Source organism: Fundulus heteroclitus, chromosome 18, assembly GCF_011125445.2.
Source record: "Fundulus heteroclitus isolate FHET01 chromosome 18, MU-UCD_Fhet_4.1, whole genome shotgun sequence".
Classification (NCBI taxonomy): domain Eukaryota; kingdom Metazoa; phylum Chordata; class Actinopteri; order Cyprinodontiformes; family Fundulidae; genus Fundulus; species Fundulus heteroclitus.
In genome coordinates, this window is record NC_046378.1 from 5,359,950 (window position 1) to 5,376,461 (window position 16,512).

Below are 16,512 nucleotides of genomic sequence, written 5' to 3' on the forward strand. Positions count from 1 at the left end.
TATAAAGCAAATGATAGTGAACCAGGAGCTACACTATGGGCCTGCTGGACCAACAGAAGTTTGTCATTCAGCCATTTGGGTTCCCATCTGTGATGTTGCTACCGTGAAGGACCTTGGTGTTTGTGTCGGTATCCCCTGCCTACTTACCTTGCTAAGTGTCATTTTAAAAGGATCTCCACACCTACCTTTCCCAATCCTATCATGAACTCTGAAGGGTTTGTGAGTACAAAATGTTTAGGTACCACTCCTGGACACCCCAAATTTGTTGACGAGAGAGAACAAAGGCAAACAGAGTCAGTGAATGCAAATCAATCAAGCATTTATTATATGAAGCCAAGTACAAAGATATCTTTGGAGATCAACACTTACAACAACACAGCACCAGCGCTCATCCCAGTGTGATCAGAGGGCTTTACAATCAAACTTCCACTTTTAAGCTTAAACACCGTACCCTTATTTGCGTCAGCTGCAGAAAACTCCCAGATGCTTCCCTACAACTCCCTTTCTCCTCAGGCTTGTTATCTTGTTCCTAACAAGGGGTTGTTTATGAGGAAGGAGCATGTAGAACTTCTCCTGCAGCTATGCTGAGAACAGAGCAGGATACTCTGTTTCAAGGAGAAATTTACTCTCTTTACCACAAGCATTTTCAAACACAGCACATGATTATAGTTCATAGGTTCGGTTACAAACGTTACACAGTTCACTTCGGTTGCAACCACATTGGATTAACTGAGCATGTATAGTTCAATGAAACATTATTTTACTTATGATCAAAACATATGATTCCACATAAACTAAATCAATGCATGTGGTATTATTTCATTTATTTGGTTCAGTGAGCAAACAAGCTGTTTGTTTTTGGCTCCAATGCACCCGAGCATTGATTCAGGTCTAGCCCTCTAACTTAGGGTTGAACGTTGTGTTTGGAAAGCCTCAATTGAAATATTGAGGGTTGATATGGACTGAAATTGTGGTTTTAAATTACTACAACTGAAGAGAAAGTATTGTGAAAATCTATTGTTTATTTGTGGTGCAAATTAATGTATTTTTTTTCTTTACCAAAAATGTTGCTTTAATTTAGATTCTGCATCAGTGTCTTGCATCAGTAGTTTAAGTGTTTTCATATTCCCAGGGAGTATGTGTGCTTCACACACTGCTGAGATGCTGGGAACGGTTTCTGTTTTGGAAACATGCTTTGGGAAACAGGGCAGCTGTGGAGGGAGAAGTGGCCATTCTTTCTCCATACCTGGCCCTTTGTTTATAAGTATATAAAGAGGAGACTGCCCTCAGTCCGGCGAAGTCTACCGTGGGTCCGAGTGGACGCCCAGCCACGTGGATTGTGCTCTTACCGGACTGACCGGCTTCTCAGTTCTGTGCCAGGGTAAGGGATGGAACATCACGCTTGTCTGAAAGCAATGTTGCTTTAAGTGCTTGCTACTTTGCGTGTGTGAAGAGCTTGCTGTTTTGTGTTGCTGTATTCTGTGGGGGGTGATAAATATGGGCACTATTATCCTAATAGAAACAGTGTTTATTTGTGTGTCGCCGATCTCTTCTGAATCTGAATAAAAATGTCATAAAACAGTTTCACAAGTTTTGTTGTTGGAGTTAAAAACTCGCACATCTGAAGCTGCACCTGTAGTGGACGCAGACATGGGGAGGCAAAAGGTTGGTATTGCTGATTTTATCAGCTTCTCACAAGATGAGTGGAGTAGTTTAAATAGTTTAACCTTGAAGCATGTGATAAAAAGATTCAGGAACAATTTAACTTCATTTGGGAATCAGACTAGAAGGACTCAGATTCAAGATGTTGTGGTATCGCTTACATTGTATCAGCATAAGTCACAACAAAAAGAATTGTCAAATACACATGTTTTTAAATAACTTAAAAACATTTGATTGCACAACAGGTTAAAGAAAAAAAATTTTTAAAGTAAATGCAATTAAGCCTTACACACACGTAGCCAGGTTTTCATTAAAATTAATATCTCTCCCCATCGTTTAAAAAAAAGTTTTCACAATAATTTTTTTCTATAGATGTATAATGGAGTTTATGTGTGGATGAAAGGCCTGACTGCATAAAAATGTATCCGTTTCCCAGATATCCAGCTACCTGTGGACTAGGCCTAAAGATGTTTAGACATTTTGTCAGATTAGTTTTTCGAGCAGATAGCATAGGTTTGTCATTAAAAAAAATATACAATCCCTTATTCCATCCATTATGTTTTGGTTCTTTAAGATTAACTCATGGAACTAAACTAGCAGGTCCAGGATGGAGACACAGATATCCTGTATATCCCAGAGGTGATTTACAGTATAACTCATCTTCAATGAGTTATACTGTGAATCTTCATGATTCAAAATGCTGACTTTGGAGATGTAACCACAAACTGTCAATCCCTCTCTTGCTCCATCCTGTCATAAGACTTAGAGATGGTTAAAATCCTCCACTTGGGCCAGCGATTGACCGTAAGAGAGCATCCCCCCTTTTTTCACTATCTTTTATATTCCTATTTTGTAAGGATCAAAATATTTTTTGTCTAAATCTGCTGATCTTAATGTGGTGTTGAGTGTGTACAAGACAAAACAAATCCTTCTCATTCAGTTACAGTTTCACATGAATATGAATGTGAGTGGCTAAGATCAACAATTTTACTATCAGTTAAGCCTCGCTGTCAGAAACAAAAATATGTACACATGGTCTTTGTCTTACCTACCTCTGACGGTAGTTTTAGCCTTTGCTTTTTCAGACTCAGCAAAAACACACAGAGAATTTGGAAGTGCAGCTCCTAATTAGCAGCAAACCTTCTGCTCGCCTTTTGTTCTTCTGACCAGCCATCTGTCTGCTTCTTTTAGATCCTCTCTGACCTAAATGCAGCAACATGTTCACATGTGGAAACACACAAATAGCAGTCTGATTATAACAGGGATGATTATCTCTGTTGTAAAACGATGTGCAGAAATTTAGCAAGGAACTGCAGTAATTTTCACGGAAAGTTTAACTAACTGCATGTGTTGATGAAGTAATTTCTCTGTATAACGTGATGAGCTCCCAAAACTCATGAAACAAATAAGATCCATAAAGATAGCTCTGTAGTTTACAGAAATGTGATACAATTATTTTTTTAACCAAAATAAAAGTTTTATGCTTTTTTCAAATGCTTCTGTTCTCACCCTGGCAAATGCCAAAAGAGACCAGTAAGGACCTCATCCTCTTTGCTCTGGCCTTTTCCCTGTCTAAGCCTCTCTGCAGAGCTCTGATTTTGTCTACATAATGGACCCAAATGTATCTGAGACTTGCTCCTGCTGCCGAAAAGGGGTTTATGTTAATTGGGAGAAAGGATAGAGATGTCTGAAATGAGCATGACTTGGACGAACTAAAACTTGAGAGAGAAGATTGAAGAGAAGAGAGTACAAATTGAGCCGCTCTGTCTATAATTCATATTTAATTTTCTTTTTATAATGTACTGTGAGAGCAGGATTCCAGCTGTCAGTGAGTGGTACCTGGCAATATGTTTGACAGTCTTATTTTCACATAGCTCATTTTTAGCATTGGATTATCCTCTCCTGTGCTTCTTTGGACAGGGGGTTGCTCTTCCTCTGATTCGCTGACAACCTACCTTGAGGGGCGTATGGCTGTGTTGGGGAGGGGCAGTGTGTTTGTCTGCCTGGGGCGGCTACAGTCTTCCGGAGCCATGAGCATCTGCCCTTTAATGCTTTTGGGTACCAAGTGCTGCAGGCTTTCTACTGTTCTCACCACTAGAATAACTTTCTACCTTCATGTGACAAACTTGCTCACATACACCCACCCACCATAAACATGCTTACACACACACACAGACACGCAAGCCAAATAGTTGAAGCTCATAGCAATGTGGTCTGTCTACCTTGATGCTACATGCACTTTTTGTTCAATAAAGTCAATCATGCAATTAGGAATCTGTTTTCATATATTCAATTTAATTCAATTCAATTGTATTTATAGAGCACAAATTCACAACACATGTCACCTCAAGGCACTTTAAAAAGTCAAATTCAATCAAATCATACAGATTGGTCAAAAAGTTTCCTATCTAAGGAAACCCAGAAGATTACATTGAGTCTTTACAAGCAGCATTCACTCCTCCTGGAAGAGAGTTGATCCACAGTGGGCAGTCTGTGCTGGAACATGTAGCCAACCAGCTTGTCTATTTGTTATGTCTGAAATACTGCAACAGGACAAGTGAAAATAAAAAAAACATAAATAAACAAGACCACTGATCATGTAAAATGTGAAGCGTGTAGTTATAAGCTATTTCAAAAATAAAGAATTTTGATTCCTGTTTATGTTACCATTGTCATGATTTGTCTTGGATGAACCAGAACACAGCACACACACACACACACACACACACACACACACACACACACACACACACACACACACACACACAGAGCTGGTTTCCAGAGTTTATTGAAGCAGCAAGAAGTGGATGATGAAAGCCAGAGTCATTTACCAGACGGAAGTTGCAGGGATACAGGAACTGGCAGACGGGAACAGACAGGACCAGGACCAGGACACGAGCAGGAACAGGACACGAGCAAGAACAGGACACAAGCAGGAACAGGACACGAGCAGGAACAGGACAGGCATGATGTTCAGAGGCCTGGAGACGAACCGGTGACTATGGACAAACTGAGGTGAGTTCTTATAGAGAGGTGAGCAGGTGGAATGAGTCCAAGGTTGATTGCAGCCTGAATGCAGCCTTCAGAATGCATCTTGACATTTACCCCCTCAAGGTCGGCTTCCAGACGACCAATAGCCTCCTTGCCTGGGCGGGTGGAGTAGCCGGATGGCGGGCAAAAACAAAACAAAAGGTGGAACCCATCGGGCGCAGGAACCTCACGGGCGCAGAAACTCAGGAGCGCAGGATCCCTTTGTCGGCGTTGGAACCAAGTGGACGCGTGGAAGGCGTCGGAACCCATGAGCGCAGGACCCTCTGTAAGCGCAGAACCCTTGAGAGCACCGGAACATTTGAGAGCACCGGAACCAGACGAACCAGAGGCGGGCGTCGCAACAGTGACCCCGGGGAGACGAACCAGAGGCTAGGCATCACGAACAGCGATCCTGGCGAGACGAACCAGAAGCGAGGCGTCGCCCAGGCAAGACGAATCCAGAGTCCTGCCAGCTCCTGCACCAAGCTCTGTGTGTGACTGAGTTCATCCTTGGACCGGTTTGTTCTGTCATGATTAGTCTTGGATGAACCAGAACACAGCACACACACACACACACAGAGCTGGTTTCCAGAGTTTATTGAAGCAGCAAGAAGTGGATGATGAAAGCCAGAGTCATTTACCAGACGGAAGTTGCAGGGATACAGGAACTGGCAGACGGGAACAGACAGGACCAGGAACAGGACCAGGACCAGGACACGAGCAGGAACAGGACACGAGCAGGAACAGGACACGAGCAGGAACAGGACACGAGCAGGAACAGGACACGAGCAGGAACAGGACACGAGCAGGAACAGGACAGGCATGATGTTCAGAGGACTGGAGAAGAAAAGGTGACTATGGACAAACTGAGGTGAGTTCTTATAGAGAGGTGAGCAGGTGGAATGAGTCCAAGGTTGATTGCAGCCTGACAGGTGTTCCCAATCAGGGCTGCACTGGGGAAAGAGCAAGAACTGTTCAGAATGCAGCCTTCAGGCTGCATCATGACAACCATAAACATGTATTTGGTGAAAAAACAGCTCAGAATTCGCAGATAACACACAGACAAAAAACAAGACATAATGTTTTAATTGCTCAACGCACCGACAACCCTTCCTCAGTCGCTTAAAGCATCCAAATAGTCCTTAGCATCTAATAAGATTTAAATGTTTGAGTCATAAAAGACATGTAGCAGTCACTTTACAGAACGATATAAATTACTGTTCAATTGCATGACATGTGTCATACAAACATTGCCAGAGAAGTTAAAGTGTACAAACAGTAATTAGCAGAAGTCCTAATTTTTAAGTTAAGGAATTGTGCAGTTTACACGGATGTCCATACAAACACTCCATGAGAAACTAAAAGTGTGCAAATAGACATTAGCATGTGAGAAACAATGTAAATAATTTAGTGCACAGTGCACATATAATACCTGGCAAATGTATTCACACCCTCAGCTTTTTACGCATTTTGATATATTCCAAACTTTTAATCATGTTTTATGTAATGGATCTGCACAAAATAGTCTGAGTTGGTAAAGTGAAAAGACAAAATATGTATAAAAGGATCATTTTTATTTTCTTTGAATGGCATGTGCATATGTTTCCACCCTTTTGCTAAAAAGCCCCCCAAAAATTCTGATCCAACCAATTACTTTCCAAAAAATCATAATTAGTGAAATGAAGCCCACCTGTCAAGTCGAGTCAAGTTTTTGTCTAGCACATTTCAGCAGCAAGGCTGTTCAAAGTTAGTTACATCATGAAAACATAAAAACATCAATCACATCGAAACGGTCACAGGTTGTAGACCAGTGTACAACCTGTGTACACCACCTGTGTGCCACCTGTGTACAATCTGTGTCAAATATTCTGTCAGTATAAAACACCTCCTCTGAAAGGCCCCAGAGGATGCAGCACCCACTAAGCAAGAGGCATTACACCATGACATCACCCAAGATGCAGTACTACTAGCTTCTCACTAGGCAAAGTATCGATTGGTTGTCCTGAAAATTGCTTTATCATACAATCACTTTATTTGCATAATATACCATGTGCATGTGATTGCAACGGGTGAATGTAATGTATAACATCAGAAATACAAGCGAAAAGACTAATGCAGTGGGGAACAACAAAAAGTGAGTAAACATTCTGTTGTCAATTGTTGTTTTTCTTTTTTCATATCACAATTCCAACCTTGCATTTTTATTCAGGTTTGTGGCCAGCAGCAAAAGTTACCCAAAAGGGATTCTCTGGTAAAGGTACTTTATGGGAGATTTATAACAGCTTTTAATTCAATTCAGTTTATTTGTATTAAACATATGTCTCAAGGTTCTTTACAAGGCAAACAGTTTGGATCTATAATTAGAAATGTTGTGTGCATTCAAATCATCCCATTTGAGACATTCTAATTCAATTTAATTCATAAATGAAAAAGAAGCACTGGTCCAGACAGACTTTCTATGTTAAAGCAAAAGTAAAATAGAGTTTATGTCAGAAGCAGCTCTTTTAATTGTTTCATCTAGGATGGTGTCATCATGTCTTGATGACATCAAAACCTGTATGACTTCAAATTCCCTGCTTTTGAATTCTGACAAGGCAGAAGTTGTCCATCCATCTATTTTCTAACATGTCTATCCCTTATGGGGTCACAAGGGGTGCTGGTGCCTATCTCCAGCTGTCAATGGGTGAGAGACGGGGTACACCCTGGACAGGTTGCCAGTCTATCGCAGGGCAACACAGAGACAAACAACAAGGACACAAGGAGAATTTGTAGAGGCCAATTAACCTAGCAGTCATGTTTTTTGGACTGTGGGAGGAAGCCAGAGTACCGAAAGAGAACATGCAAACTCCATGCAGAAAGACCCAGGGCAAGGGTAGGACTCAAATCCAGGACCTTCATGGCAACAGTGCTACCCACTGCGCCACTGTGCAGCCTTTTTGGACCAGAGTCCTTAAAAAAGTAAAATTCTTTATCAATCACTTAATCTGAATGGCATTAAACTCGACTCTGGCAATAAAGGTAAAAAACTTTGGTGCTATTTTTGGTCAAGACATGTCAGTTAAATCCTATATTAAACAGGTTTCCACGGTTTCCTTTTTTACTTCTCAAGAATTTTGCCAAAAATTAGAGTGACACTGAAAAACTAGTCCATGCATTTGCTACTTCAAGACTGGACTATTGTAATTATTTACTATCTGTAATGACCATAACCAGAGGACCCAGAATTCTACCAGATACAAAAACAGATAGTGTTTAAAGACAGTTTATTGGATGGTAAACTGCTGCAGGACGTGGATAAATCGCCAGTGTCAGGGACAGGAACCACTGGAAGCGGAGACAAAAGGTTAGTGACCGGAGCGATACTTTGCGGGTTGTAACCATCACAGATTTTTCCCAAAGCACACACAAACGATAAAGCTCAAACTCGGCCCGATCCAAAAAAATTCTTGCATAACTGAAGAATCGGCCCGAAAAGGGCAAAAACTCGTACAGTGTATGCCCAGCTTTAGATTACCTTGAGGTATCTCAGTATTTATGATGCTATAGGCTTAGGCTACTGGAAGACATCAGGGTCTATTTTTCTCACTCTGCTGAGTTCTCCTATTGTTCTCCAATTTGCATTGTTTGTTGTTATTTCAACTTTTATCTTTATGTCCTCTCTGACTTTTTTGCCTTCATATTAGGTACACCTGGTTTGGGGTTCTGTTAGCTGTGACACCATCTAGGTGGGCAGATCATCCATTATTACCATATAACATAGAAAGTAATCCTAGATCAAAGTGTGCTTCTGTGCTTTTGTGTCTCTTCTCTAACCCCTGGTCGGTCGAGGCAAATGGGCGTTCACACTGAGCCTGGCTCTGCTGGAAGTTTTCCTCCTTGTTAAGGGTGAGTTTTCCCCTCCACTGTCGCTTCATGCATGGTCAGTATAAGGGGTTGCTGCAAAACCATCGACAATGCAAACAACTGTCCACTGTGGCTCTACGCTCTTTCAGGAGGAGTAAATGCTGCTTCTCAAGACTTGATGCAATCTGCTGGGTTTCATTAGATAGGAAACTTTTTGACAAATTTGTCTGTATAAGTTCATTGAATTTGACTGTAAAATGCCTTGAAATGACATGCATTGTAAATTGCCGCTATATAAACCAAATTGAATTGAAATGGAATCTAGGACAGAAACACAGATAAGCTCTGAGCTAGTAGTAAAATCAATGGATGACAAACAGTATACATAGTGATAGCAAGAGCTCATTCAGTGGATTTGTAGACATGGTCAAAGATAGAGTTTTGCTTTTTTTCTTTCCGGTTTGGCTTTTGACTTTATGGTCGAGGTAGAGGTCTACAAGTCAAAGTAAAAAAAGTGTTTTTGCAGTATAGTTATAAACAAAATTCCGTATCTTATAATAACAATATAGTGGATGGAAATCGGGCAATAGAAACAACTGTTAATTGCACGTATGATTCATTTGTAGTAGGGACACAGGGATGAAGATCTCCTGCTCCAACCAACAGTTGGGATGGATTGCTGCTTGATGATTTGTTCATTGGTGCTTTTTTGAAAAGAGTAAGGGGGTCTGTATGCTCACTACGTATAATAATAAACTTGCTAAATTGGACACACCGAAGCAGGTGTTTAGGGTGATCTTTATGGTGCTGGAAGGCCTTCAGAAACTTGTTTTTTGTTGGTCTAGCTTCTAATTCCTTGTGTGCAAACTCTGGGTCCAAATTTGGTTTATGGCACCGAGAATAAATACAACATTTCAGCATTAAGCCTATCCACAGGCAGTAGGCGGAGCCAAACATTTGATACCTTATACAGTCTATGCAAGGACAGAGCAAACTCACTTCACAGCCGGAACACTCAGAGGTGAGATTTTTAGATTTTTTCTTTGTCCAGTAGTTTAAACTTGATCATTGGTTTAGCATGGACTAAATAACTTAGTATTGACCAACTGGAGTGGGTCAGACTTATTGTTTTCCTGGATAGGCAGATCTAGCCTTTTCTATGGATTTAGCAGAGTCTGTGTGATCTACTCTACCTTACAACTCCAGGATAAGAACACACACAGTCACACTTTCTCTTAAATATTGGGCTTGTTATAGTGACTCAAAGGCCAAAATGCTATAAGCATTGATCGTGGTGTTCACCTCATATCATTAATAGATGCATTACATCCCCATGTCGTTGCTTCCAAATGTTCACCCTGGTTATGACACTAAAGGGCCAGTTCACTATGAAACAACACAGATAAATCTTCACCCTGCTATCTGCTACTGGTTCCTGTTGGCATCGTTTATCATGTTGCTCCAGCTATGCTTCCATAATACCCTGCACAATGTCTGGAATAGATCCAGCTCCTGAAATAGGGACTTGGAAAAAAAAGGTGCAGTGCACTTTATGAGAAAAGGAAAAGGGGAATATGAAAGGAGTAAAAATGACAGTGCTTGTGTGGGTTAAGAGGTCTTCTATTAGGGCAGTGGAGGGAGAAATATTGGCCAAAGCAGCCCCGTACCATTTGTCCTCGTCAGGATCTTAAATAGAATTGGGATCAATTATTCATGGGTTCCATAACTCGCAATAAATGTTAGCTGAGACAGCGCAGCCTGTACCAGCGAGAGACAGCGGACTGGGGTTTTGAGGCACTTATAGAGGGCCAGGTTTAAAAGTCCAGACAAAACAGCTGAATAACCAATTATAGATCAAACCTGATCGTGGCATTTTAAAGCCCTTTCAGTTTTTTGATGTGCCACTTTAAGCGCATGATTATGTGGGAAGACACTATGCAGCCTTGAACCCAACAGAGCAATGGCACTCTAAACTCAGCACAGTGCTGCTGGAGGGCAAAGGGACCAAAATATGTCCTAGGAACATAGTATTTGTCTGGAAAGTCTAGAGAAATGCTCTGTATGTTAAACATATTAATTGTCTTTTTCAAATTTCCTTATTTTTAAAGATATTTGTACTTTGACTATAGCCCTTGTATAATTAATGTTGTCTTTCCTCCATCGGACCAAGTGGGCTGAAGGTTAGAGTTAGTACTTGCCAACATCAGTGCTATTTGACATGTCAAAATCTGGATTTTTTTTTTTTGGTACCCCGTAAAACATATGAGCCCCTTATCAAGTATCTGTTATCTGTATCGAGGTATACCAAAGTTTTTGAAGGTTAAAAATCACACAAACCCTTAATATTTTCCATCAGAACTTCCCCGTGGTTAAAAGTCCTTTTAAGAATATGTCAGAGGAAATGGCAGATATATTCTGTCAAATTAATGTAAAAGATCGCTGCCCCCTCAAGAAACTACTATCTAGCTGTTTGGAAAGATTTCCAGTTGCGAAAAACACAGCCATGTTCTGGAAACTAAATGGGCAACACCCAAAACTCTTATGAATGTAACACTGTTTTAAACCTATAGTTCATAATCTCAGTGTTATATATGTTTGGTAAGCAGGTATCAGCAAGTATTAGAAAGGTTTAATTGCTGTAACGGCAGTAAATGTTTTTACTTTGACTGTTGAGAGTGGTATATATAATATTTACACATGTAAGTTTTATCAAAACCTAAATTTAAAAACTATAGATGATTTTTCTTAAAACTGATACTCCTTTAATATTTTTTATCTTTTGAGAAATACTTGCCTTATTTGCTATTAGAAACATACTTCTTGGCAGAATATAAATATCTTAATATTTAAAATCTAAGTCTGACAGGAGTGTGAATTTGTATATGCTTACCTGTATGTATGAAAATAATGTTAAATGAATGTTATAGATACCATAACTGTGATAACCTATGTGCTTCATCATCTCAGAGCCAGCTGGAATAATGGTTGCTTTTATGTTCTAAATAAAAAAAAAATAACTTTTTGAGTTCAAGTTCTTGAGGTTTTGTTTTTTTTTACTTAGTTGTTATACTGTATCTACCCTCTACCAGCCCAGGTAATTTTACCTAAGGCTTTTGCTGATTCCTGGTACAATACTTGTTGTCAGTAATAAAATCTGTGTCATTCATACGCTTAAAAACTCAGCAGCTTCAAAAGTGAGTAAAAAACACACCAGATTTCTTTATTATTATAATAATAATAATACATTTAATTTATACTGCACTTTCTATCAAACGATCTCCAAGTGCTACAGGGAAATATATATATATATATATATATATATATATATATATATATATATATATATATATATATATATATATAAAAACATAAATAAAAAAAAATAAAAGCGTTAAAAAGCGTTAAAAATAAAACATCTAAAGGGGACCAAAAGCTTTGCCAAAAAGAAATGTTTTAAGGCCTTTTTTAAAACACTCAGTGGACTGAGGTGCCCTCAAGGTGTCAGGAAGGGCATTCCACAGATGCGGGGCAGCAGCACAAAATGCCCTATCTCCAATTGTCCTAAGTCTGGTTCTGGGAATGTGGAGGAGGTTTGAGTGAGTGGAGCGAAGGGACCGGGTTGTGTTCTGTGGGTTGAGAAGTTCTTTGAGGTAGGCAGGGGCATGTCCATGGATGCATTGATGTGTGAGGAGGGAAACCTTGTACTCAATCCTGGTGGAGATGGGAAGCCAGTGTAGTGAATGGAGGATGGGGGTAATGTGCTCATGTTTCCGTCCTCTCATCAGGATCCTAGCTGCAGAGTTTTGAATGTACTGAAGCCTCTGCAGACTTTTTCTAGGGATCCCAATGAGAAGTGCGTTGCAATAGCCCAGTCTGGAGGAGACAAAGGCATGAACCAGCTTTTCTGCGTCTGGGAGGGAGAGAATAGGACGGAGTTTGGAAACATTTCGGAGGTGATAGAAAGAGGTCTTGCATAGTTGATTTATATGGGCTTCAAAAGTGAGTTGGGAGTCCATTTTTACAACAAGATTTCTAACTGTTAATGAAAGCGGGATGTTACTGCCAGAAAAGGTGATGCTGGTTATGGATAATGATTTGGTTTGATGAGAAGTTCCAACCAGTATGGCTTCGGTTTTTGAGCTATTTAGTTGAAGAAAGTTTTGCTCCATCCATACCTTTATCTCCTCCAGACAGGTGGTGAGTTTTGATGGGGATGACTGCGAGGGTGAGGTGTCAGCTGTGACATTAACATAGAGTTGTATGTCATCAGCATAGCAGTGGAATGAAATATTGTGGCAGCTGATGATTTGGCCAAGGGGAGTAAGGTAAAGGATGAAGAGGATGGGGCCAAGGACTGACCCCTGGGGGACACCACATGTAACTGTGTGTGGATGTGATTTGGAGTGGCCTAGGGAGATGTATTCTGTCCGGTTTGTGAGATATGATCTGAACCAACTGAGAGCAGTGTCATGTAGTCCAGTAGTGAGGTGGAGCCGGCTTAAGAGAATGCCATGGTCAACAGTATCAAATGCAGCAGAAAGGTCAAGAAGGATGAGGAGGGATGAAGAGCCAGCATCGGATGACATGAGGAGGTCGTTTGTGACTCTGACTAGGGCTGTCTCTGTGCTGTGGGCAGAGCGGAAACCTGACTGGATTTTTTTAAAGAGGTTATTATGTTTGAGGTGGTCCTGAAGGTAAGTGGCAACTGCTTTCTCAAGTATGTTTGATATGAAAGGGAGATTTGAGATGGGCCTATAGTTGGATAGGACTTCCGGATCAAGAGTGGGTTTTTTAAGCAATGGTGTGATAATGGCATTTTTTAAGACAGAGGGAACATGACCAGATTGAAAGGAACTATTTATAACAGCAGTGATCAGGGGACTAAGGGCAGTGATATGGGATTTTACCATGGATGTTGGGAGAGGGTCCAGAGGACAGGTGGAGGATTTCATCTTCCTGATGATGTTCTGCACCTCTTCTGATGAAACCTCAGGAAAGTAGTTTAGGGGATTGGATATGAAATGAGTTGGGGGAACAGTTTGGGTGGGAGGACCGGAGAGAGCAGAGCGAATAAGGGCAGTTTTTGATGTGAAGAAATCCATAAATTTATTGCACTGTTCTTCTGTAGTGGCAGTAAGTGGGTGGGATTGTGGTGGTTTATAGTGGAAAAAAGCTGCTTGGAATTTCCTGGGTTATTTCTGATGGCATCAGAGTAAAACTGCGATCTTGCATCTTTGAGGGACTGTGCATATTTTTGTTTGTGCTCCCGGTAAATCTGTTTGTGGACAGCGAGGCCAGAGGCCCTGAAGCGGCGCTTAAGGACCCGCCCTGCTGCCTTCATTATACGAAGTCCATCTGTGAACCAGGGTGCTGAGCGGGTGAAGGTGACTGTTCTTGTTTTAACCGGGGCATGAAGGTCCAGGAGGCTGCTCAGATGGCTGTTGTAGTAGTCCACTGCTTCATCGGCTGATGGAAAGTGTGTGGAAAGATGTTGAAAGTCTGCTGCTAAGAGTTCTTGGTTTATGTTTTTAAGATTTCTATAGCAGATATTCCGCTTAGGCTTTGAAAAACTGGATAGGGATGGCAGATCCATAGAAATGGCTTTGTGATCAGATATACCTAGGTCGTGCACCTGCAGGTTGGTGAGAGGGGCAGAGTTTGTAATGACCAGGTCCAGGGTATGACCCCTAGTGTGTGTGGGGACATCAACAAGTTGTTTTAAGTTAAAGCAGTCCAGTAGTTGGAGAAATTCAGCTGTAAAACGGCAGGAGGGGGTGTCAACGTGGATGTTCGTATCACCAAGAATTATAACATCGGCAGAGGATGTGCAGAAAGTTGAGAGGAGATTTGACATCTCAGTGATGAAGCTATATCCTTGGGGACAGCTCTCTTTTAAAGAAAAAAAGTTTTTTGGTTGGTGCCAGGTCTCTGTAATGCACATATAATCCAGAGATTTATCCAGGATGTAGTCATGAATGAGGCAGGATTTATTTGTGATAGACTGTGCATTAAAAAGTGCACAGATTACACTTACTAACTTAACTATTATTATTATTATATTATTATTATTAAAACTAAAAATGTGTATTGGTGTCATGATGCAGCCTGAAGGCTGCACTCTGAACATTTCTGGCTCCTTCCCCAGTGCAGCCCTGATTAGGAACACCTGTCAGGCTGCAATCAACCTTGGACTCATTCCACCTGCTCACACCATTATATAAACTCACCTTAGTCTGTCCCTGGTTACCGGTTCTATACTCAGTCTTCAGAACATCATACCTGTCCAGTTCCTGTTCTTCTCCTGGTCCTGTTTTGTCTGCTCCGGTCTGTTCCCGTCTGCCAGTACCTGCACCCTACAACCCCGTCTGGTAAAATGACTCTGTCATTTCATCGTCCACTTCCTGCTGTTTCAATAAACTCTGGAAACCAGCTGTGTGTGTGTGTGTGTGTGTGTGTGTGTGTGTGTGTGTGTGTGTGTGTGTGTGTGTGTGTGTGTGTGCTGTGTCCGGGTTCATCCAAGACAAATCATGACAGAACGAACCGGTCAAAGGATGAACCCGGTCACACACAGAGCTTGGTGCAGGAGCTGGCAGGACTCTGGATTCGCTCCGCTTTCAGCCCATGATCTCCGTGGGTGCCTTCGCCTCTGGTTCTGCTCCGCCGGGATCGCTGTTCTGCGACGCCCCGCTTCTGGTTCGTCTCGCCGGGATCGCTGTCCATGATGCCCCACCTCTGGTTCGTCTCGCCGGGATCGCCGCCTGCGACGCCCGCCTCTGGTTCGTCTGGTTCCGGCGCTCTCAAAGGTTCCGGCACTCTCAAGGGTTCCTGCGCTTTCAGAGGGTCCAGCGCTCATAGGTTCCGGCGCCTTCCCCGCGTCCACTTAGTTCTTGCGCTGACAAGTGGTCCTGCGCTCCCAAGGTTCCTGCGCCCGAGAGGTTCCTGCGCCCTAAAGGTGATACAATAGACATCTGAGGTTTGCTGATGACACAACTTTCATCTGCCTCACCCAGAACAGCAATGAGTCATCCTACAGATGAGACGTTGATCAGCAGGCTCTCTGGTGCGATCCAAGCTGGGGCTTATCATGCTCAAAACTGTGGAGATGATTGCGTATTTCAGGAGGAGCTGCTAATCCACTACACGGCGTCATTAGTGGTGGGAATCGGTTCTTGTTGAGAACCGGTTCCCATTGTTCTTTGGTATCGTTTACCAATTTTTGCAAAGGATTCTCTAATCAATTCCAGCCAGCGTGAATGACGTTGCCAGTGCAGCCAACAGAAAACATGGCACCTAAGCGGAACAAACACTCAAAAGTTTGGTCACATTTTACAAAAAAGAATAACAGGGCAACCTGCAACACTTGCAAAGTGGAAATTTCAACAAAGGGAGGAAACACTACCAATATGAAAAAGCATTTCCACACACAGCATGCGATAACTGAGTGCCACATTTTTGATCCACTCCAGTGGGAATTTCAACCCAGCAGGGGCTGCCACATTAGCATGTGCTTTCCTGCTAATACTGCAGGTAACTAACCAACTAATACTGCCTATCATGTTAACGCCATTTGCCTTTATTGTAAAACCTGCTATCACTAACTGTTAATGTTAAGTGAATATCTTCTCAAGCACTGCATAGATGACCATGATGAGAGAAAGAGTTTGACTGACTCAGATGCTGGCAGTACTCGCTCCAGTCTACAACCCGAAGTACAAAGCCCCAAACAGAATCAGTTTAACTAACCGCTTGATCCCTGCCTGATATCCGGTTGAAAAGGCAAATCTGATTTCTGAGCTGAAACATGTGTTGAAGGCAGCCATCACTGCTGATGGATGGACAAGTTTTAGTCAACATCATCACCTCACAGTAGCATAGCATTATTACAGGAATGGCCAGGCTCAATAAAAAGTCCTCAAATCTAAAGCAGTGTACCAAGCCTAGACAGGGACCACTGTAGCAGTGGAGATTGATGTGATC